This window comes from Tursiops truncatus, chromosome 15 (assembly GCF_011762595.2).
Source record: "Tursiops truncatus isolate mTurTru1 chromosome 15, mTurTru1.mat.Y, whole genome shotgun sequence".
Lineage (NCBI taxonomy): Eukaryota > Metazoa > Chordata > Mammalia > Artiodactyla > Delphinidae > Tursiops > Tursiops truncatus.
Window position 1 is genome coordinate 30,926,456 of NC_047048.1, and position 12,406 is coordinate 30,938,861.

Sequence of the window (12,406 nt, forward strand, 5' to 3'; positions counted from 1 at the left end):
GGAGCCCAGTTCCTAGGTGTAACATCCAAGGCCAGTGAGATTTAAACACACTGGGAAACACATAACCAGTGTCATGTGCTAAGTCCTCTGACATCCCCTGAATAAGGCCTGTGCCTGGGCATCAGCAGATCTCAACCCTAACGCCCCACTGCAGTCACCCGGGGAATTTAAAAAATGCCCAGGTGTCACTTCAGGCCATGAAATCACAGTCTCTGGGGTTGGGGGCCCAAGCACCATTAGCTTCCAGAACTGCTCCGGTTTTTCCCGAAGTACAGCCTGGGTTGAGACAAGCATCAGACTGGCTTAGAACCCGGACAGATGCCTGTGTGTAACTTTATAAGACACAGGTGGGGTTTCCTGTGGTGATGGTCTCAGCTCCGTAAGAGGCTGCATTTGGGGGAACGACAACAATAAAAACCTCAAGAAGGAGAGCGGCCTGGCATCGGGTTCATACTAGCGCATCTCAAATTCATGGAGATCTTATGAAAATGCAGCCTCTGATTCGGTAGGTGGGGTGCGGGGCTGGCGATCCTGCGTCTCTAACCAGCTTTGATTGGGAGGATTTACACAGCGTGAACACACGCGGTCTCCTTGAAAGCAGCAGGGGTTGTGGCTCGCTTCTGCACTAGCATGGGAGGTCTGTACTATCACAGGCCGGGTCCTGGTGACATATTGCAGCCCTTCTTCTCTGAAATGATGACACCCCATAGCAGTCGTGTGGCCAGAGGAAGATGTTTTCTTGGCGTGGCTACAGCGAGTCTGGGTGAGGGGGTGCACCTATCTCCTCAGCCCTGTTGGTATTGAGAAGACTTGGCTCCTTTGGGGTGAAAATCACTCCAGTTTTGATACAGGGTGTTTATCGTGTGGGGTGGAGCTTTGGTCTAGAATATGGAGTTGAAAGTTTCCCACGGAGTTGGTCAATTGATAGGGTGATCTTTGGGGACTAATCGTAACGCTTTGTCCCTCCCCCAGAAAATTGCATCCCGCTTTTATCCTGATATTTCGGCCCATGGGGATGGGGGCCCCAAAGTGGCTGCATGTCCAAATCCACCTGGCCAGAGTCTCTGAGTCAGTGGGGCTGGGTGGGGTCCCACAGTTCACAGTTCTCACCGGTTCCCAGGTGGTGCAGATGCTCCTGGTCTGGGATCACCCTTTGTATCACACTGACCTGGGAGTTTGTTAAGTGGCAGGGCTGGTTGTCACCTTCCTGCATCTTAGAATCATGAGGGCATCTTAAAACCCCTGATTCCGGGGCTGAATCCCTGCTCTGATCACCTCTAGGGAGGGAGTCCAGGCACCGATAATTTTTAAGGCCTCTTCAGATGATTCCAACATCAGCTAAGGTTTAGAACCTGTTCCTGTAAGATGCTGAGTCATGAGATGTGGGGAGGGATTGGGGAGCCTCAGGTTTAAGAAACTGCCCGAGGGGCTTCCCTGGTGGTCCAGTGGTAAAGAATTGGCCTTCCAATGCAGGGACGCGGGTTAGATCCCTGGTCGGGGAACTGAGATTCCACATGCCATGGAGCAACTAAGCCCACACGCCACAACTACTGAGCTCGCGTGCCTCAACTAGAGAGCCTGTGTGCCGCAAACGATAGAGCCCACGTGCTCTGGAGCCCACGTGCCACAACCAGAGAGAGAAAACCAGCACGCCACAACTAGAGAGAAGCCTGCGAGCCACAACGAAAGATCCCGTGTACCACAACTAAGACCTGATGCAGCCCCAAAATAAATTAAAACATAAATACAATAAATTCAAAAAAAAAGGAAAGAAAAGAAACTGCCCGGGCAGGGCTGATGGCAAGAGGTTTGGGGACCACTGGTGTGGACCATGAGAACACCATTATCAACTGCATGATGTCATCATCCTCACCATGACCTCACCCCACCATGACACCCTTACTCTCACCATGACATCTCCTGACCATGACATCCTCCTCCTGACCATGACATCATTACTTGAACTATGACATCCTCCTCCTCATCATAACATGACCATCTCCATGATGTCATCATCCTCAGCATGGCATGACATCATCACAGCTGAAACCCATTGAGTCATCCCTTACCTGCATTGCTCAACGAGCTCATCAATCAATCAGTCGTTCAACAAACCCCCGAGGACAGGCCATTTCATGGCAGGAACTAGGGGCAGTGACCCACCAGAGCAAGCCCTTGCTCTCTGAGCGGCCACATGGTTGAGGAGAGACTGGCAGGTGAGACACAGTTGTTGGTGATGACTGGAGATAAGCGAGGCAGGGTACAGGTCAGGGAACTGAGGCACAGGTGGACTAAATTAAGGAGAGACAGGGTACAACTAGGACTGAAATTCAGATCTGCCTGATTCCAAGATGATTTCCTTTCCACTTCTGCCGACCCTGTCTGCTCTTGGGCTCAGGATGTTCCTGCTGCTTCTCTTTCACTCTAGTTCGGAAAAGCGCAAACTGAGTGGATGGCTCACAAAGTCCCATTGCACCGCGTGAACGTGGTTGCAAAACCAGTTTCTAGGCTGAGGAAAGAAAAATTTTTTCACAAAGCGAGAGCAACCGTGCTAGTGAGAGAGCGGTCTTTGCTGCCACCTGCTGGTCACATGGTGGAACTGAGGCTGGACTTGACATTCCAATCAGTCCAGGGACATTTGTTTTCAGCTTCCTGAGTGCCCAGCAGTGGGTTAAATACTGCAGGGCAGGGTGTCTCAACTGGGGAGATTTGCCACTCCCTCTCCACCTGGGGCTTTTGGGAATGTCTGGAGACATTTTTGGTTGTCATTACTGGGGACGAGTGCTACTGGCATCTGGTTGGTGGAGGCCAGGGGTGCTGCTCAACTTCCACAGTGCACAGGATGCTCCCACCACAAAGAACCGTCTAGTCCTTCATGTCAAAGTGCCGAAGGTGAAAAACCCTGCTAGGGGAACGAAAGGAATAATAACAAGAGAAAGCATGTGTGTTCTAAAGGAACTGACAACACGGCTAAAAAGAATCTCATTCATTAAATAAATATTTACCAAACACCTGTTATGTGTCAAGAACTGTTCTGGGGGGTCTGAGGACACGTCAATGGGGATGACTGACAAAATCCCTGCAGTTACATGGAAACAGATGGTACACGCATGAACCAATAGTACCCATGAGAAATTCACATAGTGAAGAAAACAGGGCTGTGAGCTGGAGGGTGGCTGGGAGGTGCTACTCTAGGAAGGAGAGTCAGGGAGGGCTTCTTGGAAGAGGTGGCATTGTGCTGAGACTCAAGTGAGGAACCTACCAGGTGGGGAAACAGAGGACCAGGCAGGTGGCAGCAAGTGCAAAGTACCTGAGGTGGGAACAAGCTTATGTGTTTTAGGGAAAGAAGGAAGGAGCATCGAGGGAGAGTGATAGACGTTAGAGGGGTGATGAGGAGGCAGAAGATGTGGGCTGGAGAGTGCCCGTGGTCCAGGGTAAGGAGGTGCTGATGATTAAGCTGGGTTTAGGATTCTACTCTATACTATTCTATTCTATTCTATTCTTCTATTCCATCCCATCCCATTCATTCCTGCTTTGGGAGCAATGGGACACCTCCAGAGATGGTGCAGAGATGCATCGGCTTCAAGACAGCGGTTCTCAACCCAGGCATCATTCAGGGGCTTTAAAATAAAATCAAACTTCTAACAACTGAACCTAAAGGAATCAAAACCTCAAAAGTGGGCCCAGGCACTGGTATTTTTAAAAAGTTCCCCAGGTGACTGTGCTGTGCAGGGGTGGTGTGAGAACAACTGCTGAAGCTCCTTTGGTCTGGTGAGTGGAGAGCAGATGGCAGGGAGGGGCTTCTCCCATCACCCAGGTGAGATGAAAGAGTTTGGACTGGGGGAGGCGTGGCTTGGATTCAGGGGGGGTTTGGGGGTTCAGGGGAGGCGACTTTTCCTCATAAAAAGGTAAATAGGACAAGAAGAAGGGTAAGTAGGTGCCTCCCCTTTGCGGCGGAAGCTCGGCCCAGACCTGTGTCCTCAAGTCCAGACCTGGCTGGATGGCCCATGGAACTGTCCCACTGCCCCCTCGGAGAGGACCCTGCCTGGCAGTGAAGGTTCATTCATTCACTCATCCATTCATTCCCCTCATTTACTCACACACTCGTCCACCCTCCAACCATCCATCCGCGGATTTGTTCATAATTTATATATTCATGTACCCATCCACTCATCTCTTCATTCATTTCTTCACTCACTTATACACTCATTCATTCATTTGTCATTCATTCATTCACTACTTCATACATTTGTCCATTAATTGATTCATTCGCTCATCCATCCATCCATCACCCATCCATCACTCATTCATTCATTCATGCCTTCACTCATTCACGCATTTATCACTCCATTCACTCATTCATTTAACAACTATTACTTACTGGATGTCTGATGTGCCAGGTGCTGTTTGGAGCACTGGGAATTTAGCCATGAACAAAAGCGACAAAAACCCCTGTCATCATGGAGCTGACATTTGTGTGTGTGTGTCTGTGTGTGTGTGACATACAGACAATAAACATGATGGATAAAACATAGGGTAAGTCACCTGGGAAGAGGTTCTAGAAAGAAGTGGAGGAGGGGCAGGGATGGGTGCGTGGGGAGTGTGACCTTGGCAGTGACCACAGTGTCCCAGGGAGCTGGTCCTCTGCTGAGCAGGATTGAAGAACCAGTCATTGATTCATCAATTCATGAGTGTTTCCTGGGCCCCTCTTGTAGGGTCTGGAAGGGGAGTCTCCCTGGAGGCTGGACACATGGGTTGAGTGAAGACCTGGCCTTGGTCTCCCCAAGCTGACCTCGGTGCCTTTTCCTGGAGATGAGCCTCAGGGCTGATAGGATCCTGGCTGCGGTGAGGGGAAGAGACTGGGGGAGACAGGAGCTCGCAGAGCAGGCACTGTTGCCCCATTTTGCAGATAAGGAGCCTGCGGCCCCCAGGCTCCTCATCTGCAGAATGGGGACTTGATGCTGCAGGTGAGACAACCAGGACCCAGACCCTGGCTTCAGGGCTTCAGGGCTTCAGCGTGGTCACTTGTTTCCCATCCTCTGACATCGTGGGCTGCTCCCTCGAGAGTCAGAGGCCTGGATTTCCTTTATAGCCAAAAAGGGAGCAACCCATGGCCTTTGCTTATCTCGTCAGTGAATTTCCGTTTGTCATTTCCCAGCACATGATACCCAAGGGCAGAGACGCTGATATGAGGCCTCTGTGAACACTGAGGAAGACGCACAACCTCTGCCTGTTCCAACAGCTGCCAACTTTCCCAAATATTTGGGTCCCCGCTGGAGCGTCTGGAGGATGGGGGAAGGGAGAGAGAGCGAGAGAGAAGGACAGAATAACAGATGGACCCACACCCACACCCACACCCACGAGAGACCCAGAGAAACATATCAACAACAGTAAAAGAGATAAAGACAGAGGTGCAGACAGAGAGGAGTGGACTGAAGACAGAGGAAGACAGAGAGGAAGGAGCTGCGTCCAGAGAAAGAAGAGAGAGAGACAGGAAGAGACCCAGGGAGGTTCAGAAAAAGGCGGAAAGAAGGGCAGAGAATCTGAGAGAGGAACAGAGAGTGAAACAGACAACGAAAAACCAGAGACGCATATACCTGGAGAAAACCATAGTTCAGAAAGACACATGCACCCCAATGTTCATAGCAGCACTATTCACAATAGCCAGGACATGGAAGCAACCGAAATGTCCATCAACAGAGGAATGGATAAAGAAGATGTGGTACATTTATTCAACGGAATACTACTCAGCCATAAAAAAGAACAATTGTGCCATTTGCGGAGTGGATGGACCAGAGTGAAGTAAGTCAGAAAGAGAAAACCAAACATCGCATAATATCGCTTTTATGTGGAATTGAGAAAAATGGTACAGACGAACTTATTTGCAAAGCAGAAATAGAGACACAGATGTAGAGAACAAATGTATGGATACCAAGGGGGGAGGTGGGTGGGATGAATTGGGAGAAGGGATTGACATATATACACTACTATGTATAAAACAGATAACCAGTGAAAACCCACTGTATAGCACAAGGAACTCAGTGCTCTGTGGTGACCTAAATGGGAAGGAAATCCAAAAAAGTGGGGATATATGTATACGAATGACTGATTTACTTTGCTGTACAGCAGAAAGTAACAACGTTGTAAAGCAACTATACTCCAATAAAAATTAAAATTAAGAAAAACACAAGAAAAAAAACCGAATGCAAAGGAATCAGGGTGCAGGAGAGACCCTCAGATCGAGGGGGTGGGTGACACAAAGGGGACTGTGAGCTTGTTCCAGGCTGGCAGGCAACGGGGGTCTGGGGGCGGGGCGTGTTGGGCAGCCCCCAGGGCAGCGCAGACTCCCAGCCCTCCTTTCACCTACGACCCTGGAGCCCCTGCTTCCTCCCTGCCCCTCGGGGGAAGGGGACGGTCACCTGGCTCTCGGGAGGTTCCCTATCTGGGATTTGCGGGCCTCTTGGGATGCAGGGACTACAGTATGGGGGAGGGGGAAGAAGAAAAAGTGACGGAAGGAGGAGAAAGACTGGGATGAGAAGGCGCAGAGAAGCAAAGAGCATTTATTATGCACCTACTACACACCAGGCCCTCCTCACCCGTGCCATGGGGTTCGATTCTTACAGCATCCCTAGGAGGCCAGCGCAACGGGCCCTGGGCTGAGGCTGGGAACACCCGCGGCTGCACAGTCCTCCGCGCAGTCAGGGTTCAAAGCCAGCGTCATCCACGCCGAACTTCTGATCTTTGCACTGTGCGTTGCCACCCGCATCTCGCCTCTTCTATGATTCTCTTGGGTGGGGGCGTAAATTTTATCCTGCGTCTTGTTACAATCAGCCGTGGGTGCCGTGGGTCTTTTCAGAGGCTGCAGACAGAACCTGGCTTTGCAAGCACTTTGCCCGCTCCTTCCGCTCGGCCCGCCTGCAGGGGGAGCCCGGCAGGGTCAGGCCCCAGGAGGAAGGTGTTTCTCCAAGGTGTCTGGGAAGGGAAGATGCTCCTCCCAGTCTCTCACCATCATGGCTGCCCAAACCTCTGCCCTGGAGGCTATGAGACCCTTCTCCAGCAGGGGCTCCGAGACCCCCAGGATCACACCTTGGCCCAGCTGAGACTGGGGAGTGGTGCAAGATCGAGGCGGAGAGGTCTGAGGAAGGCGGGGAACAGACGGATGCACCTCTTCCTGCTCAGGGTTGTGACTTTGGGGACGTTCCTGTCTCCCTCTGGGCCTCAGTCTTCTTGTCTGTAAAATGGGCCCACGGATGGTCCTCCCCAAGCCCGTTTCATCCAATTAAATCCCGCACATGTCTCCTGAGAGCCTTTCTGTGCCAAGTCCTCTGCCAGGTACTGGGGACGCACCAGTGAGCAAAACTGCTTGTCACCAGGCCCCATGAAATATCAGGTGTGGATGTGATTTTGGGTCTAGGAAGTCCCTCTTAGGGGAATGGCATCTCCTGTCCTGCAGGCTGTCTGGTGGCACAGCTATCCCACCACCCTCTCTCAAATGCAGGGGCCCAGCCCAGGGGACAAGAGACTCTGTAAGTGGGGCTGAGGCTGGCACGCAGGATGTGTGGTTCAGGGAGACGTAGGTGGGTGGGCTCAGGCAGCCGTGCTCCAGGGCACTCGCTCTTCTGCCTCCCAGACGTGTGCCTTGGGAAAGTTCCTTCTCCTGCTTGAGCCCCAATTTCTCACCTACCCTGCAGGCGTGAGCTTGGTCCTGAATCTGCACCACGGAACGAGCTGGTGTCAGACCTGGATGGTCTGATATCCGCATCTGACCTTCACCTTTACCCACGAGGCCCTTTGGGGTGAGGTGTGTGCTAAGCGCGCTGTACCTGCCTACCTAAACGTGGGCCTGCTGTGGGTTCAAGGCTATACTCCAAAAGATACTGGAGTCGTGATTCCAGTACCTGGGACCTTAATTGGAAAGAGGATCTCTGGACCTCCCTGGTGGTCCAGTGGCTGAGACTCTGTGCCCCCAATGCGGGGGGCCTGGGTTCGATCCATGGTCGGGGAACTAGATCCCACACGCCTGCCGCAACTAAGACCCGGTGCAGCTAAATAAATAAATATTAAAAAAAAAGAAAGAAAGAGCGTCTTTGCAGCTGTAATTAGTTAAATTAAGATGAGATCACACTGGATTAGGGTGGACTCTAACCCAACGACTGGTGTCTTTATAAGAAGGCCATTGGAAGACACAGACACACAGAGAGGAGGCCAGTAAGTCAGAGGCATAGAATGGGGTGGTGCTGCCGTAGCCGAGGGACACCTGGAGCCTCCAGAAACTAGAAGAGGCGGGAAGATCCTACCCTGGAGCCTTCAGAGTGAGCATGACCCTCCCGACACCTTGATCTTGGACTTCCGGCCTCTAGAACATGGAGAGAATAGATTTCTGTTGTTTTTAGCTGCCCAGTTTGGGGTACTTTGTCATGGTGGTCCTGGGAGATTAATACAGGCACTGTAACAGGATGGTTTTAAACCTCAGAATAATAACCACAGCTACACTAGCAAGTGCTTACCACCTGCTGAGTACACTTTATCTTCTTCAGTCTTAAGATACCTGTGAGGCAGGTGCTGTGATCACCTCTTCCACAATGAGGAGACTGGGGCTTAGGGAGGGGAGATAATTGCCCAAGCTGCACGCCGGGTAAGAGGTGGGGGGGGGGAATGGGTGGAGGCTGGCTGACTGGCATCTGTGCTCTTGGGCACCATCCCTGCCTGTCTCCTTTGTTGCTTCATAACAAGTCACCAGAAAAGCAGCGGCTAAAACCAGCAAGGATCATTTTTTATCCTTTGTCGTCTTTGAGGGTCGGGAATTCAGAAAGTGCTCAGCCGCTGGTTCTGCTTTGGTCTCTCTCATGCAGGGACTGGAATTGGAGCAACAGGGGGTACAGCCAAGCAGGCTGAGCACTCCTCTGTTTCTCCTCAAAGCCTTTCCATACATCTTGAGACAGGCTGGGACCCGGGACCTGGGACCTTTTGCCGCAGGGCTTGCACCTGCACAAAGGTCTCCTTGAGCAAGAATATACAAAGAACCTGTAAGGGACTAAAAATAACTGCATGCACGTGCAGTGGGGGCAAATTATGGACAACAAGATACGAAAAGACCGAAAAGCCTAACTGCCACTTCTGAAGAGCCGGGAGCAAAAACAGGGCGTTGGGAGCAAAAGCAGGATGGTGTGCACGCCCCCTGCACTCAACACCACCAAAGGGTGGGCAAACTACCTAAGCCGCCCCTCTGACCTGACCCCTGGACCCACCCCTACCCTCACCCCATATAAAGAACTAGCTTGCCCCCCACCCCGGGGAGCGAGTGAGCAACGGAACCTCTTACTTGTTCTCACTCCCCACCCTTGCTGCAGCAGGGGCCCCAATAAAGCCTTGCCTGAATTTCTTGTCTGGCCTCTGATCAGTGTCTGTTGATTAAGGAGGCCAAGAACCTGGGTTGGTAACAATCTCTCCACATGGGCTAGATTGGGCTTCCTGACAACATGGCGGCAGCAGGGCAGTCACAGGCTTGGGATCCAAGGAGCAAGGTGCCAGCTGCACGGCCTTTTGTAACTTAGCCTCAGAAGCCATATCCCCACTGCCGCCATCACCAGCCTGTCCTGATACACGGGGAGGGAACACAGACCCCAGCCTCCCTGGGAAGAGTATCAGAGTCACATGCTAAGAAGAGCCTGGGGTGTTGGATGTAGTGCTGGCAGCATATTCAGAAAACACCACGTGCCACCCTCTACAAGAGTAACCTGCTTTCTTTTTTTTTTTTTTAAAGGTACATCCTGGATCATTTTAATTAATTTATTTATTTTTGCTGTGTTGGGTCTTCATTTCTGTGCGAGGGCTTTCTCTAGTTGTGGCAAGCGGGGGCCACTCTTCATCGTGGTGCGCGGGCCTCTCACTATCGCGGCCTTTCTTGTTGCGGAGCACAGGCTCCAGACGCGCAGGCTCAGTAGTTGTGGCTCATGGGCCTAGTTGCTCCACAGCATGTGGGATCCTCCCAGACCAGGGCTCGAACCTGTGTCCCCTGAGTTAGCAGGCAGATTCTCAACCACTGCACCACCAGGGAAGCCCATAACCTGCTTTCTTTTTTTTTTTTTTTTGCGGTACGCGGGCCTCTCACTGTTGTGGCCTCTCCCGTTGCAGAGCACAGGCTCCGGACGCGCAGGCTCAGCGGCCATGGCTCACGGGCCCAGCCGCTCCGCGGCATGTGGGATCTTCCCGGACCGGGGCATGAACCCGTGTCCCCCGCATCGGCAGGCAGACTCTCAACCACTGCGCCACCAGGGAAGCCCATAACCTGCTTTCTTAATCTCACTGCCTCACTGTTTCCACCTGCAAGATCTCAGCCACCTGCCCCCACCCCCCTGCCCCCTGCTCCAGTCCCCAGGAAAAGTCCAATGATTGAGTCCTTAGCAAGAAAGAAGGCTGGGGGGATAGGCAGGGGCCGGATCGTGGAAGCCGCAGAGAGGAGCCCAGAGGCCAATGGGGAGGTTTTTAAGAAATTCTGGTAAAATATATACAGAGTAAAATTTCAACATTTTCAAATGCACAAGCCGGTGCCATTCAGCACCTTCCCAATGTTATGCAAGCAACCACCACCAAATGCGGTACTAAATGGGGAGTCTTCTGGAGGAGGTGACACTTTCTTGCTCTAGAAGGATCTCTCTGCCCATTGCTTGGGAGATGGGCTGGAGGGGGTCGCTGGTGAAGCTGCAGGGACAAAGGCCAGCAAAGAGGCTGTTACTGGTGTAGTGGAGAGAACGTGGTGGCCCGAGCAGGGCGGAGGTGATGGGAGGGCAAGAAGAATTCTCAGCTGGCATTTAGGCGGGGTGGGGGGGGTGTTGCCGAATTTGGTGTGTGTGTGATGTGCGCAGATGATGCCGGTTCCAGCTGGAATAGTAATGTGAGTGGAACCAGATTTCCAGAGGCGGAAAATGCTGGAAGGCAAGCCGACCGGAAGTATTGGGGGAGGGGTGCAGACAATGAGTTCCTTCTGGAAGATATTGAGTTTGAGACCCTGGGGGACAGCCAAGTGGACACGCCCAGGAGGCAGCTGGGAATACTTCTTAGCACAGAGTGGAATCAACCGGGACTTCCCAACCTCAGCCCTAGTGACATCTGAGGCCAGGTCACTCTGCGTTGTAGGGGCCACCCTGTGCAGTGGATGGGTGCCCAATCTCTGACCTCTACCCAGTAGACGCCAACTGCACCCCCTTCCCAGGCATGACAATCACAAACGTCTCCAGACATTGCCAGATGTCCCCTGGCGGCGGGGGTGGCTGGGGAAGCTGGCCCCGGTTGAGAACCACTTGGTCTAATGCTTTGGAGAGTCTGTATCTAGACGGCAGTGTAAGCCTTTGGGATCCTGGAGATGCTCAGAGCGTCAGTGTGGTGTGAGAGAGGAGAGGCCCCTGTGTGTCTGTGATAAACACAGGCTCCAATGGGGCAAAACCAGTGGAGACCACAAGCTTACTAAGAAGGAGGGACCAGCGGGGAGGAAGGAGGGAGAGTCCCAGAAGCGGGCAGATGGTGATGCCACCTGCTGCCTGCACCTCTCTCTGTGCACCCACCATGGGCATCATGTTTCTGCTTGGACTTTGTGTCGAGGGAGGGCCTGCAGAGCGTGATGCGCAAATGGCTTAAGCTTCCTGTGCCGTCACTTCCTCAGCCATGAGACGGGGCTCCTAGCGGTACCTGCCTTCGGGACGGTCTCAGCGATTACACGCGTCCACGCTGCGCAGAGCTTAGAATGGGGCCTCTCATTTGTAAGTGTGAACCAGGGCTGCTCATTTCCAGACCTCGGACCTTGCCTCACTCCATGGATTCAATTAACTCCACGGTTCATACTTGCAACAAATCTGTATGGGAGGCGTACTCTGCGCTCCCCCTGGGGGTGGAGCAGTGAGCAGGATGGAGGCAGACCCCACCCCACGGAAAGCCTGGTTTGGGGAGGGGCGAGGGAGGCAGATATTAATCAGGTGGCACACACGTAATTACCAACAGAGACATGTGAGGAGGGGCATGAAACTACGAAAAGCCAAGATGCAGGTACCCTCTCTGCCCAGCTCTGGAGCAGCTGTGCAGAAAACACTGCCTCATCTGTTTGCGCAGCCCCAACGCTCCACCAAGGGACAGATTCAGGGGTGGGAACCCTCTCCAGTGCATCTCTTATCATCCTGGAGGAAGGATTCCTGGGAAGCAGTCTTAGGACCTGCTATTTCTACTGAAATGGGCTTCAGTCCCTTCAAGTTCAGCTTTGGATGGAAACACCAAGGACTCAGAATGTGGATAAGAACGTAGAAAATCAGGGGCAGCGGTAAAGATGTTTCTTATGCTTCCTGGCTCTTCTGGAGAAAACCACCTGCTCGTACGTGTTGACTTTAGTATTGATGGTGAGGGCAGGGGACACACATGC